General features: G+C 38.5%; 1 protein-coding gene across 8 annotated transcripts in view; it reads left to right on the top strand.

The window, feature by feature from the left end:
• NPAS3 (neuronal PAS domain protein 3) overlaps positions 1–12,202 on the top strand; it is a 1,108,131-nt gene that overhangs the window by 102,550 nt on the left and 993,379 nt on the right. Inside the window, exon 1 of one of the 8 annotated variants that reach the window (XM_061611617.1) lies at positions 1,835–1,898. The exons of the other annotated variants lie outside the window; for them this stretch is intronic. The gene's annotated coding sequence lies outside the window, so the exon portion shown is untranslated. Of the gene's footprint in view, positions 1–1,834; positions 1,899–12,202 lie in introns of those variants that run through there. 8 annotated transcript variants of the gene reach the window in all.

The raw sequence follows: 12,202 nt of genomic DNA on the forward strand, positions 1-12,202 counted from the left end.
CTAACTTATTTGGTATCATTTTTCAACAAACTAGCCAGATATTTTTTCTAATAATTTGTGTCAGCATATAATGGAGAAGATCAATCAGTAATATCAGAAGTATAAGTTGTATCTTTGCTACTCAAGAATTGTAGAAAATATTAATGGGAACCTATGAAGAATTCCTTTCTCCCTGAAACAAAATGTTACCAGTTTTAAATAGGCAGACTTCAGGTCCTAGATTACATTTAACTGAATGGTATCTAGGAGCTAGGTGTCCAAATTTAAGAAATGCAAACTAAAGTATAAAAGAAGGCCCTCCTCCCTGTTAAAGATAAGCTCCTTTGGTGGCAGCTGTGTTTCATGCCCCTGCAGCAATAACAAATTTGTCCCCTGTATGGGCCCTCATTTCATTCTACCTCCTGAACAATGAATTTGGGTAATCCTCATCCCAGCCATACTTAAGAACATAAGAAGAGCCTGCTGGATCAGGACAATGGTCCATCTAGTCCAGCATCCTGTTTTCACTGTGGCCATCCAGATGCCCATGGGAAGCCCGCTACTTCTTGGGATCTTCTTATTTTCAGATAAACTAAAATAATTTTATTTTAGGCAGCTGCAGTCTGCTATCCTATACCCGTTAATGTGGAAGTAAGTCCCATTGAATTCAGCATGACTTACTTCTGAGTAGATGTATGAGTAGACTATATGCTTGTAGCCCAGTCCTTATGCTATTTAGTCTTTTTTAATAGGGTCCAGTTCCTATATATAGGAGTATACCTTCACTTTAAGTTTTATTTTGAATCCCTGATAATCACCATAACTGGATTGTACCTTCCCCCCATTATTATTACCCTCTTCCCATATCTGAACCAGTAAAGAACAAATATTCATTCATTCATTCATTGGAGTATTCCTTCCCATCTTAAGCAAAATATAAAAGGAATATAAACCAATTTCTGCCAGTTTTTTTTCTTGTATGTCCCTGCTGTGTATTCCTATTGCACTGTTTACTGTAAGTACTCAATCCTGCATCTTGCTTAGTACAGGACACATTTGAAATGTGCAGAGAAAATGAGGACACTACAAAAAGATACCCAACCATAATTAATATTTTAAATGTACCTCTCAAGCACTAAATCATAAGCATTTGTAACTCTTCAACTTCAAATGAACTATTTTATATCAAATATTTTAAATATTCCAGCCAAATTTTATTGAGGTTAGCATGTTAATCGCTGATGTGAGGTAGTTTCATTGTGTTAGATAGAAGCAGTTTGCCAGGTGGGACAGAGCTGCTGTGCTAGTTTCATGGGAGGTGGGTGTCTGTAGCTTACCAGGCGATATAAAGGAGTGGCAGGAAGGTCAGCCCAGTGCAAACACACTGATGGAGCAATCTGGCGCTCCTCCTGGTATGCCACCCCACTCCTCCCAATAAGCAATAGCAAACCACTGGCTAGGAAGATTATGTAGCAGCTCCGCCCCACTCAGCAAGCCTCTTTTGTGCTGGAGGAAATGAACCTTTTAAAGCATAGCTCCTATTACATATTTATGTGAGGCTTCTGAGTGCTGATTGCTATATTTGAATAACTGATCATCATGGATAAGGATGCAAAGCACAACATGTGGTTAATGCTGACTATTGTTTAAATGTTGCATCTTCATTGGGCCAGTGAGAGTAGCTGTAGATATAGCCATTTGTCTTGGAGAATTACTCTCAAATCCAAGTGTAACATATGTCCTTTGAATATAGCCTTAGGGTTATCTGTGTGTGTGTGTGTGTGTTGTAAAAACATTTAAGTGATTAAAGGGCATTGTTTTTCCATCTCCAACCCTCTGGAATAGATTTTCAGGGAGCATGGGGGCCTGCAGAGGAGAAGAGAGGATGGCAAAGTTCTGTCGCACAAGCGGAAACCTGTGTGAGTGAAACAGCAGCATTTGATACAACTCCTTGTTTTGTACCTATTCTTATGAAATGCCATTAATTTAATGTTTCAGTGATAAAGTGTTTAGAAGGAGTTGACACACAGTGGCTCAGTTTCGATGAACATTTCCCAGATTGTGCAACCATCATTTAGCAGGCTGGAATGAGAGCAGTAACCAGGCGTGACCATCTTGCCCTCTATCTCATCCCTTTGTTGGTGCTCCATTCTGGTTAACTGAAAACTATGGTTCCTATTTCACCCAAAATGTGGTTTTATGTCATTTATTAATGAGGATCTTAAAATAAAGTTTGAATGGGGTTTAAAATCCTGATTAGTAAAGCTGACATCAAACCACAATTACCTTGGCTATAATGGGAAACTGTAGTTCAACCTAACCAGGAAGAGAGGGGAAGCTTATGGTCCCAACACTCATTCCTGGCTGCTAAATTATAGTTTAATGCATATCTGAACTGGAGCATTATTATTCAGGGGAAAACAGAATCTGTGTAAAGATACTCCCATTAGTGGAAGCTATCACCCTTTAATGGTAAAAGAACTAAAGAATTAATATTACTCTTGATCTGTTTGAAGCTGTATGCCAAACTTGTTATATAGTTGATTTTTTTCTTGACACAAACAACACTTTCTAAAATTTGTATTAAAATTAAATTCCCCTAAGTCATATTACTACTTCATTATAAGCATGAATGAGTACTACAGGGTTTGTTCTCTCCAGTGAATTGTTATGCAACAAGATTTGATGGTAATTCAACCTTTCCCAAAATCTGATATCAGGCAATTTATCTTCTTAACAATACTCCTGAGTACAAAACCTGAAATGTTTTGGCATCAGCCCAAGTCAAACTTCAGGAAGCTGATTCTCAGGAGCATTTCCCTAACTCTATAAATGTGATTGTTTTAATAAATAGTGTACATGTGTCAAGATTACTTTCAATGTTACCTGTTTGTGTTTACTTGTTTCCCTGAAACAAATCTCCATGACAGAACATATATTATTTAGAAGTTATTTTAGTTGCTACTATATAAAAATACATCCAATAAAATCTTTGAATTCCCTGCTGCTGCTTTTTTTTTACATCTGCAAGAAGTGTCCCTGCCTGACATGTGACCATGCATCTTTCAGCTGCTGCTCCCTTTTTAAAATCTATTTAATGTGGGCAGCAGAGAGAAAAGGGCTGGATCCAGGGCTATGAGCAAGAAAAGGCTGAAATGGCATGCTTACCCACAAAAATTTAACCAAACCATACAGAATAAACACATTGCTTCCATTCCAATGCTATCAATTTACATATGCTTCTTCTGGTAGATGCAAAAGGCATCCTCACCTGGGGTGGAAGGCTTGAGGGGAAGAGAGGCAAGTGCTGAAATGGTAGTGTATCAGAGGCTGGTTGACTGGAACACCTTAGCAAGTGGCGGTGAGGGGGCACACTGAAATGGCAGGGAATACTTAGAAGCAAGCTGGGTGGCTGGAATGCTTGAAGGGTACAGGCATGGTGGGTGGTTGCAGTGGTGTGAGTGTGTGTGTGTGTGAATGAGTGAATGAGTGAGAGGGAAAATAAACAGAAGAGAGAATGGATTATTATTTCTTACATTTATATCTCACCTTTTCTCTAAGGAGCTCAAAGTGGCCTACATGGTTCTCCGCTCCACATTTTATCCTCCCAACAACCCTGTGAGGTAGGCTAGATTGAGAGACAGTGACTGAGTGGAGATTCAAACCCTGATCTCCCAGGTCATAGTCCAATACCCTGACCATTACATCACACTGGATCTCCAGTTAATGTATGGATGAGGAAGAGAAAGAGAGTGGCTGCTTGTGTGTGTGTGTGTGTGTGTGTGTGTGTGTGAGAGAGAGAGAGAGAGAGAGAGAGAGAGAGAGAGAGAGAGAGAGACTGAATAGATAATGAATGGGGGGGAGAAATTACCCACCCATGATTGGCTTCAATCTTATTCGTGCTGGGGTTTGGTTGTACACATCACTTTTGCAATGTTGGCCACCAAACACACAAAGATGTGTGGTTGTCAACTGTAAAATGGTTGGCTGCCCTTGGATTTAAGGATAGGGGAGAATGGTACTTTTATATCCTGTAGGCTTGCTTTTAATAGCATCATGTGTTTAGTTTACTAAGATACAAGTAAATATGAAGATGCATCATCGTGCACCACCTTTTTGTAATTAGTGACTTTCATATGCAATGCCCAGTTATTTCCCATACTCAGGATTGGAGAAGATTCTGAAATGTGTCAGCTAACATTTTTAAAAGTTTACATGAACAGGTATCATGAGGACAGGTAATAATTAGTTGGTGATTTAATGGCTGGTTGATGTCCTTTAGCTGTTGTAGTGTAAGCAGAAGCTTTTGGCACAACAGCTTGGAGTGACGTTTTATCGCAGCATTTAGGGCAGAGTTGTCCTGCTCAGCTTTACTTGAGTTTAAAAATATTATTAATATTTTTATTTCAATATAAAATAACATCATGAATGTGTCCATAATCTCTATGCACACAATTTATTTTTAAATTTACACTGCTTTTATGCAGTCAGTCCTGGATTTAATAGAGGATGCGATCTTTCCCATAGTTGCAATATTCTAGTGATTACACATAGGCCTGTAACTGGGGGGGGGGGAATGGGGAGAATAAGGGCACTCCCTTAGAGCTGTGTGTTGCCCCCCCCTGATTTTTTTGGGGGAAATTGTCTTTTTAATTTGTGACATGATAGACACTGACAATCTCCATTTAAAGAATGACAGCTTGTTATAAGAACAAGAGTAATTTAAGACCCCCTGAAAAATTCAGTGAATAAGGCAGGACGAGTACACAACAAAAACCACATCTGGAAGAGCCCCCAAAGTCTGATCACTCAAGATTTTCCCTGAGTGGATTTTTCATTATCACATCACCCTATAATTACTCAAGTGATCCTAAGAAAAAACAGCCTGTATAGTGACATGACCCTTGAAGAGTTAAATGTTAGAATTTTGTGTTATGGGCTACAGTTAGACTCCACCCCTTGGATTTTCCTTAGCTCTGCTTTTCATTTTCATTTGTGTTCTCTACTCAGCCAGTAATAAAGAAGCATATTTGTTTGCCTGCAGTAAAGTTTGTTTATACTGCAGTTATCATAATGAATAGAGCAAGATTGGTGCTTACTGCCAAAGGGTGAAATAAAGAGATAACTTAAAGTGATCTGGACAAATGGCTACCCTTTGCTCTTTTAAAGCACTCACTATGCTCACAATCATAGTGGCTATTTTTTCTTTTTCTTTACTTGATGGCAAAGGATGAAAACAGCCCTAGAGGAAAAGAAATATTGCTGTGTACACTACAAGCTAGCTGGCTGGCCACCTAGGCTGTAACTCAGGCTTAATTTCTGATTTTCCCAATATGTGCAGCTCAGCATGAGGCCTTTTCTAGGTTTGTGGACAGAAAAATCAACTCAGCAACCAGTAAAAAAAAAATCCAATTGCTTAGTTAGTCCTTTATATAATAGCCAGTTTAAAAGCTTTCACTTGATTGTCCAACAGGAAGGAAAATCTAAAGGTCAGGAACAACACTGACGACGGGACTCTCAAGAAGGATTTAACAAACACACCATAAAGTGTTTATTTCCTCTCTGCCCTTCCCTAAACGTTTAGTATGCACAAGTTTGTTTTTCAGGTGGAATCTAAAACTGAGATACCTAATGCAGCATTAAAGCCAAGCTCAGAAGCTCACTGTCGTTATCAAAGTAGTTCAGTTCATAAAGAATGAGAACACTGGGATGGACCACAGATGAAAGGGAACTGTAGCTATAGGCAAAGGCAAGCTGAGACAGTTCAACCGATTAAACTTCAGTCATGTAAGTTAACACACCCTCTGGATGGAGGAGTGAGGGAGAAGGTCATTGCCTTCCCCTGGCCCAGCCCTCATGCCCTTTCCACCAGTGAGGGGGTGGAATTGGGTGCTCTTCTGCACTCTCTGGACTCTTCTGCACTACCCCCCAATGCCCTCTCTGGAAATGTGGCTGTTCCCACCTAATAAGAAAGACTGGTTACAGGGCTGCTTACACATCTAATTTTTAATTGTTAGAATATTTACATCTTTCCAGAAACTGGTCAGGTACATTTTAGCTGCCACTAGCAAAAGCTGAATAAAGTTGTGAAGTTCACTGGTAACATTCCATTGTGATACTGGGTGCATTTGATAATGTGCATTTGACTTTTACAGTCCAATCCTATACTTGTCTATTAAGAAATACTTCTAGTTTCATGTCTTCTTATCATAATTTTATATTATCATAAAATACTGCTTACGTACTTGTTGGGCCAGTACAAGAGTAATAGGGGTGTTATGCCCAAGGTCAAAGTCAATAATGGGCTCTTCTACCACTACCCAATCCACTGGTACAGCAGAATCACAAAGAGATGTAAATTTGCAGGCCAGCCTCTTAACGTTTGACTTAATGGAAGTTTTTAATTGCAAAATGCTATTAGTGCACTCAAATTCCATTGATTTCAAGTATGTGTTTAAATACCTCCTGTTGACATACATAGTTCTTCAAAGTGGATAACGTCCCATCACTTCTGCCATATCACTACCACCCCACACATGTTTGTGGGAAATGTTTGTAAAGGGAAGCCTGCTCTACATGCATAGGCTCTCTCTTATGACTTGGACCCCTGATTGTGCAGGGTTTATTATTTATTTATTTAATTTGTATCCCACCCTTCCTCCCAGCAGGAGCCCAGGGTGGCAAACAGGGCACTAAAAACACTTTAAAACATCATAAAAACAAATCTTAAAATACATTAAGACAAAACAGCGTTAAAATATTTTAAAAACTTTTATAAAGGGTTAAAAACTTTAAAAAACGTATTAAGCAATTCTGACACAGACTGGGATACCTCTCCACTTAAAAGGCTTGTTGAAAAAGAAAAGTCTTCAAAAGGCGCTGAGAAGATAGCAGAGATGGCGCCTGCCTAATATTCAAAGGGAGGGAATTCCACAGGGTAGGTGCCAATCATGGAAAGAACCTGCACATGTACAGCAGGCTTCCTCTAAATAATGTTCCCCCAACATATAGATGGTGGTGATGAGGGCCAGGGGACACAGACCTACTCTTTCTTTTCACGTGATTATAATAATATCCGTAGTGATGGGTGAAGTTCTCTATCTTGATTTGTAATTAGCTTGTTTTTTATGATTTTTTTTTTAAAGAACTGTAGGAGAAAACTTGCATCCCCACCCACCCTTGAAGAGTTTAAGCTCAGAAAAACAAAGTTAAGCTTTTACGCTTTTGCCAGCCCTTTGCTGCTGATTGACCCCACCTCCAATTTACTCCATCGTTCCTATCTGCAATTAAGGTAGATAGCACACTTGGTGCCTCCATTGACACTGAAGTCTTAGAACTGTAAGTCCCCCCCCCCCCAATAATGGATGTTCTAAACATATGCATTGCATGAGAATTATGGGGGGGAGACTATCAGGGCAAAAGCATAGTCAGTGCTCAGGTTCCAAGGTTCTAATATTAGATAAACACTGGGCTACACTTTTCATGTCCTGAGTCTATTGCTGAGAATACCTCAAGAACACTTACTTGGTGTTGAACACTTTTTTGAAAATCCAGTTACAAAATACATGCAGATATTAAGTCCCACAGTTGGAGATATCAACATTGTTAGAATATTTCCCCAAGAGATAGCTGAAATTTGGTACATAGTCCAAGGAAATGGAAATAGAAAATGCTTACGGTTCTTACTCAAAATAGGCAGTCTGCTTCAGAATTGCAGCTAGTGCTCCAGTGGACAGCAGTGCAGTGTTGATAACTTCACGCAATCCTTGGAATGAATGAGGGGTGATTTTTTGTGATATCTAGAAACATATATCAACTTGCAGAATGTAAATTGTATCCTTCAGTTTTGCTATTAATTATATCTTTTAGTTCTGTCTGGTCACATTCACTCACATATATGGAAATAATAAATAACCTCTTTAGGGCTTCAGTTTTTCCCATGTGTTGAAAGGAATGTTATTCTTGCCTTTCTGGGATGCCGTAGTTATAAATAGTATATCTTATGCTATCCAGAGGATTTGGGATTGATGCTTATTCATTTTCAGACAGCCATAGAATTGAAGGGTTATCTTGTCCAATCCACTATGCTAAAGTAGGCTACTTTATACTTAGATATTTGTTTATATATATACATTGTGTATATATTGTGTACTCATACACATTCTTTTTCTTTTTAGAAGATATTCTAGAACTTCGTGTTCCATTTCTTAAACAGAAAATTGTTTAATCTAATCAATTGTTAATCCAAAATCATTTCTTCTGAGGGGAAGGGTATGATCTTTTCTGCCTTGAAGTTTTAGGGATTATAGGACAACGAACGAGAGAGTTTTTTCTGAATCATGTATACTTTGGCACAGATTTCATAACATTTAAAATTAGTGAAGAGTGTAGAGCACACAACCACTAGAATGGATTGCTGTGAACTGTACTATTTAACTTGAGAAACAGCACTTGCTGCCTACTTTTTGCATGTTATGAAAGAGATGCATCCACTTTTCAGTGGACCATTTCTAGTCTAATATTTTAAGCAGTAAAAGTAAACTTTCTTCCTTTGGTTTGTGACGTTGTACTGAAGAAAATAAAAAATTAAATAAAAAATAAAATAAAAATGCTTGCAGGAAATAATATATAAAATAACAAACATTTTGAAATAGCTAGACCCAAAAATACTTGTATTAACTTATTTGTAGACACAGTCCCTAAAGACAGGGAGAAACTGTTATTTAAGACAATTCTAGCAGCAAGATCGTACATGCGAAATATGGAAGGGGGTGCAGTATGAATGTCCCAACTTAAGGGAATCTTAAATAAAGTATGGCAACTGGCAACTTTAAGCAAAATCATCTGGCTCTTACGGGTCCAACAAAGAAAAAACAAAGATTAGAATAAGAATTGACAATGTTCAAAGAACTGTGGAACAACAAACAGAGGGTGACTAGCTATAATCCTTTTTCGGTCTTATAAGAAGTCAGGTCTGTGGTCTTCCTTAAATACTAAATCAAACTATAAACAAAAATTTTAACTATAAAGAAAAACAATATACACATTTAGTAAGGTGATTTAAACACTTCACCCTAATAATGCTAATTATAATGACATTTACAGTTGTAACTATCATTCATTCATTCATTCATTGGCGATCACTTGTGGCCGAGTAAGATTGTCTTCCAAGATAAGATCTTTAACAGTGGGTCCGTAAGTTGAGTATGGAGGGCAATTCTGGATCCACACAGCCTCCCACAGTGAGGACATAGATTTCCAGGTGGAAGATGGTCGCGATGAGGATTTTTTTGACATGACTTCTACTTAGCTTGTTTGTTCCGTTTGCCCTGTATTCGTGCTTCTTCAGAGTCCACAGCACCTTTGATAATAGCCAACCTCCATTTGGGACGTTCATGGGCCAACACTTCCCAGTTGTCGATGTTCATGTTACTTTTTTTAGATTTGCTTTAAGAACATCTTTAAACCTCTTTTGCTGTCCACCGATGTTCCGTTTTCCATCCTTTTATATATACATATATATATATATGTCTTTAGTTTTGCTTCTTGTTCGTTTCTTTTTCTGCAAATTTAACTGGCTTATCGCTTAAATGTTTTAATTGCTTAATTGGTGATTACTTAAACAGCTCAATTATTTATTGTTTGCTCTGCTATTATTGTGCCTTTATTGTTTTCTTTTGGTCTGGCCTTTGGCCTTGCATAAATAAAGAAATCAGTCTAACCTCCCTCCCCGGTATGCCCACAATTTGATATAGTTCAGGTATATGAAAGATTATGGTGGTGGTGATGATTTATTACCCACCCTTCAACCTAAGATTGCAGGGTGGGTCACAACAATTTCAAATACAACTTTAAAAACTGTTAAAACAACTTTTAAAAAACTTTTAAAAAAACTTATAAAACAAATTATGATCACAAGAATAGGGTGGGTCCTAAAACTATACATCTCAACAATTACAATTTCATTCACTAAGACCATTATTGTTGTAGTTGTTTTTATTTGATTATCGTTAGTTGCCTTGAGTATTAATCATAGAAAGGAGCATACTAATTGTGGATGAAGATGATGGTGATTAATAATAATACCTCCCGTCATCAAAACAAAGGTCTGCCTGTCTGTCTTGTATGTTTGTTTTGTTTTGTTTATAGGCTACCCTGTAACAAAAAGTTTTCTGGATGGCTCCCAGAAAAAAAATAACAATGTAATAATACAACAATATAATAAAATAAGATGAAACACAGCGACCCAGAGCCTAATGGAATCCACAGGATGCCTGAATGCCCTGGGGGAGTTCCCAGTAGATAGAGCAGGTGACCCTGTTGAAGCCCTTGTCATGCTGTCGAACAGCGAGGCATGTTGCCTGCTTTGGATGGGGTCGAACTCCCTCTGAAAGAGCAGGTCCGTAGTCTGGGGGTGCTCTTGGATCCATCTCTGTTGCTAGAGGCCCAGATGACCTCCATGGCTAGGAGTGCCTTTTACCAGCTTCAGCTGGTAAGACAGCTGCAGCCGTTTCTGGACTGGGATAGCCTGACTACTGTTGTCCAAAAGCTGGTAACCTCCAACTGGATTACTGTAATGCGCTCTATGTGGGGCTGCCCTTGAGGTTGGTCCAGAAGCTGCAGCTAGTGAAAAATGCGGTGGAGAGACTGCTCACTTGGGCAGGGTATTGCCAACATGTCACCCCGCTGCTGGAAGAATTGCACTGGCTACCGATTTGCTACCAGGCCAAGTTCAAGGTTCTAGTTTTGGTGTAGAAAGCCCTATACAGCTCAGGACCAGGATACTTGAAAGACCGTCTTACCCCTTATATACCCAGTTGAACACTGCACTCTGAAGGTGAGGGCCTCCTGCAGTTACCATCTTATCATGAGGTTCGTTCTGCACAATATAGGAAACGGACCTTTAGTGTGGCAGCACCTACCCAGTGGAATCCAGAGCTTGGAAAAGTTACTTTTTTGAACTACAACTCCCATCAGCCCAATCCAGTGGCCATGCTGGCTGGGGCTGATGGGAGTTGTAGTTCAAAAAAGTAACTTTTCCAAGCTCTGGCTCCCCTTGAATATTAGGCAGGCGCCATCTCTGCTATCTTTTCGACGCCTTTTGAAGACTTTCCTCTTTCAACAAGACTTTTAAGTTGATACCTATCCCAGTCTGCATCTGTGTTAGAATTGCTTGTTAATATGTTTTTTAATAATATTTTTAACCCTTTTTACAAAGATGTTTTTAAACCTTTTTAAAAATGTTTTTAATGTTGTTTTGTTTTAATGTATTTTAAGGTCTGTTTTTATGATGTTTTAAAGCGTTTTTAGCACTTCTGTTTGCCGCCCTGGACTCCTGGTGGGAGGAAGGGCAGGATATAAATCAAATAAATAATAAACAAACAAACAAACAAACAAACATTAAATTAGAGTATATCCAATAGTATTATAAAGTGTATGCATATAAATTGTATTTTTAGATTGCAGCAAGGTATTTCAGCCTTTTAGTTTTGCATTACATTTTAAAATGCTTGTATTTTTAAAAGGAAACAATTGATTCTCAAAGACTCTCTAGTGCTATGAATGTTTTAGAGTGAGTCAGTTTTTATAAATTAAATATTCACAAATGTGCAGCTGAAAAATTCCTGATTGGATCCTCTAAAAGCACATGGAGAATAGAAAAGTGTGCAGATTTTCAGGGTGAAGAAGGGAGAGTAGAGATAGAGATGGTCATCTTATTGCTAGTCATGCTTTCTTAATTCTTGTAGTAGCAAAAGAGAGAGAGACAGTATTCATATGGCTATAAAAAGGGATTCGACAATTCATGGAGAGTAAGGCTATCTATAGCTACTAGTTATGATGGCTGTGTACTACCTCTGGAATCAGTGATGCCTCTGAATACTACTTGCTGAGGAACATAAACAAGACATTGCTATAGCCCACATGTCCTGCTTGTGGGCTTTGCAGCAGTATCTGGCTGGCAACTGTGGGAAACAAGAACCTGGACTAAATGAGTCTGATCCAGCAAGGCTTGTAATAGTAAAGACTCTATTTTTACTCCAGTTCATTATTGTATTGTATTGTTTTTTGCTGCCAAGTTGTACTTTTCTGTAGGCAGAGGAAAACCTGACTAGCTTCTTTACATGAGCCAAATGCATGGAGGTGCACACTGATTGTCATTTGCTATACATCTCTCCTAATCAACATTAATGAACATGAAATTTACCTGACTGCTACCTTGCAG

Source organism: Rhineura floridana, chromosome 2 (genome assembly GCF_030035675.1).
Source record: "Rhineura floridana isolate rRhiFlo1 chromosome 2, rRhiFlo1.hap2, whole genome shotgun sequence".
Lineage (NCBI taxonomy): Eukaryota > Metazoa > Chordata > Lepidosauria > Squamata > Rhineuridae > Rhineura > Rhineura floridana.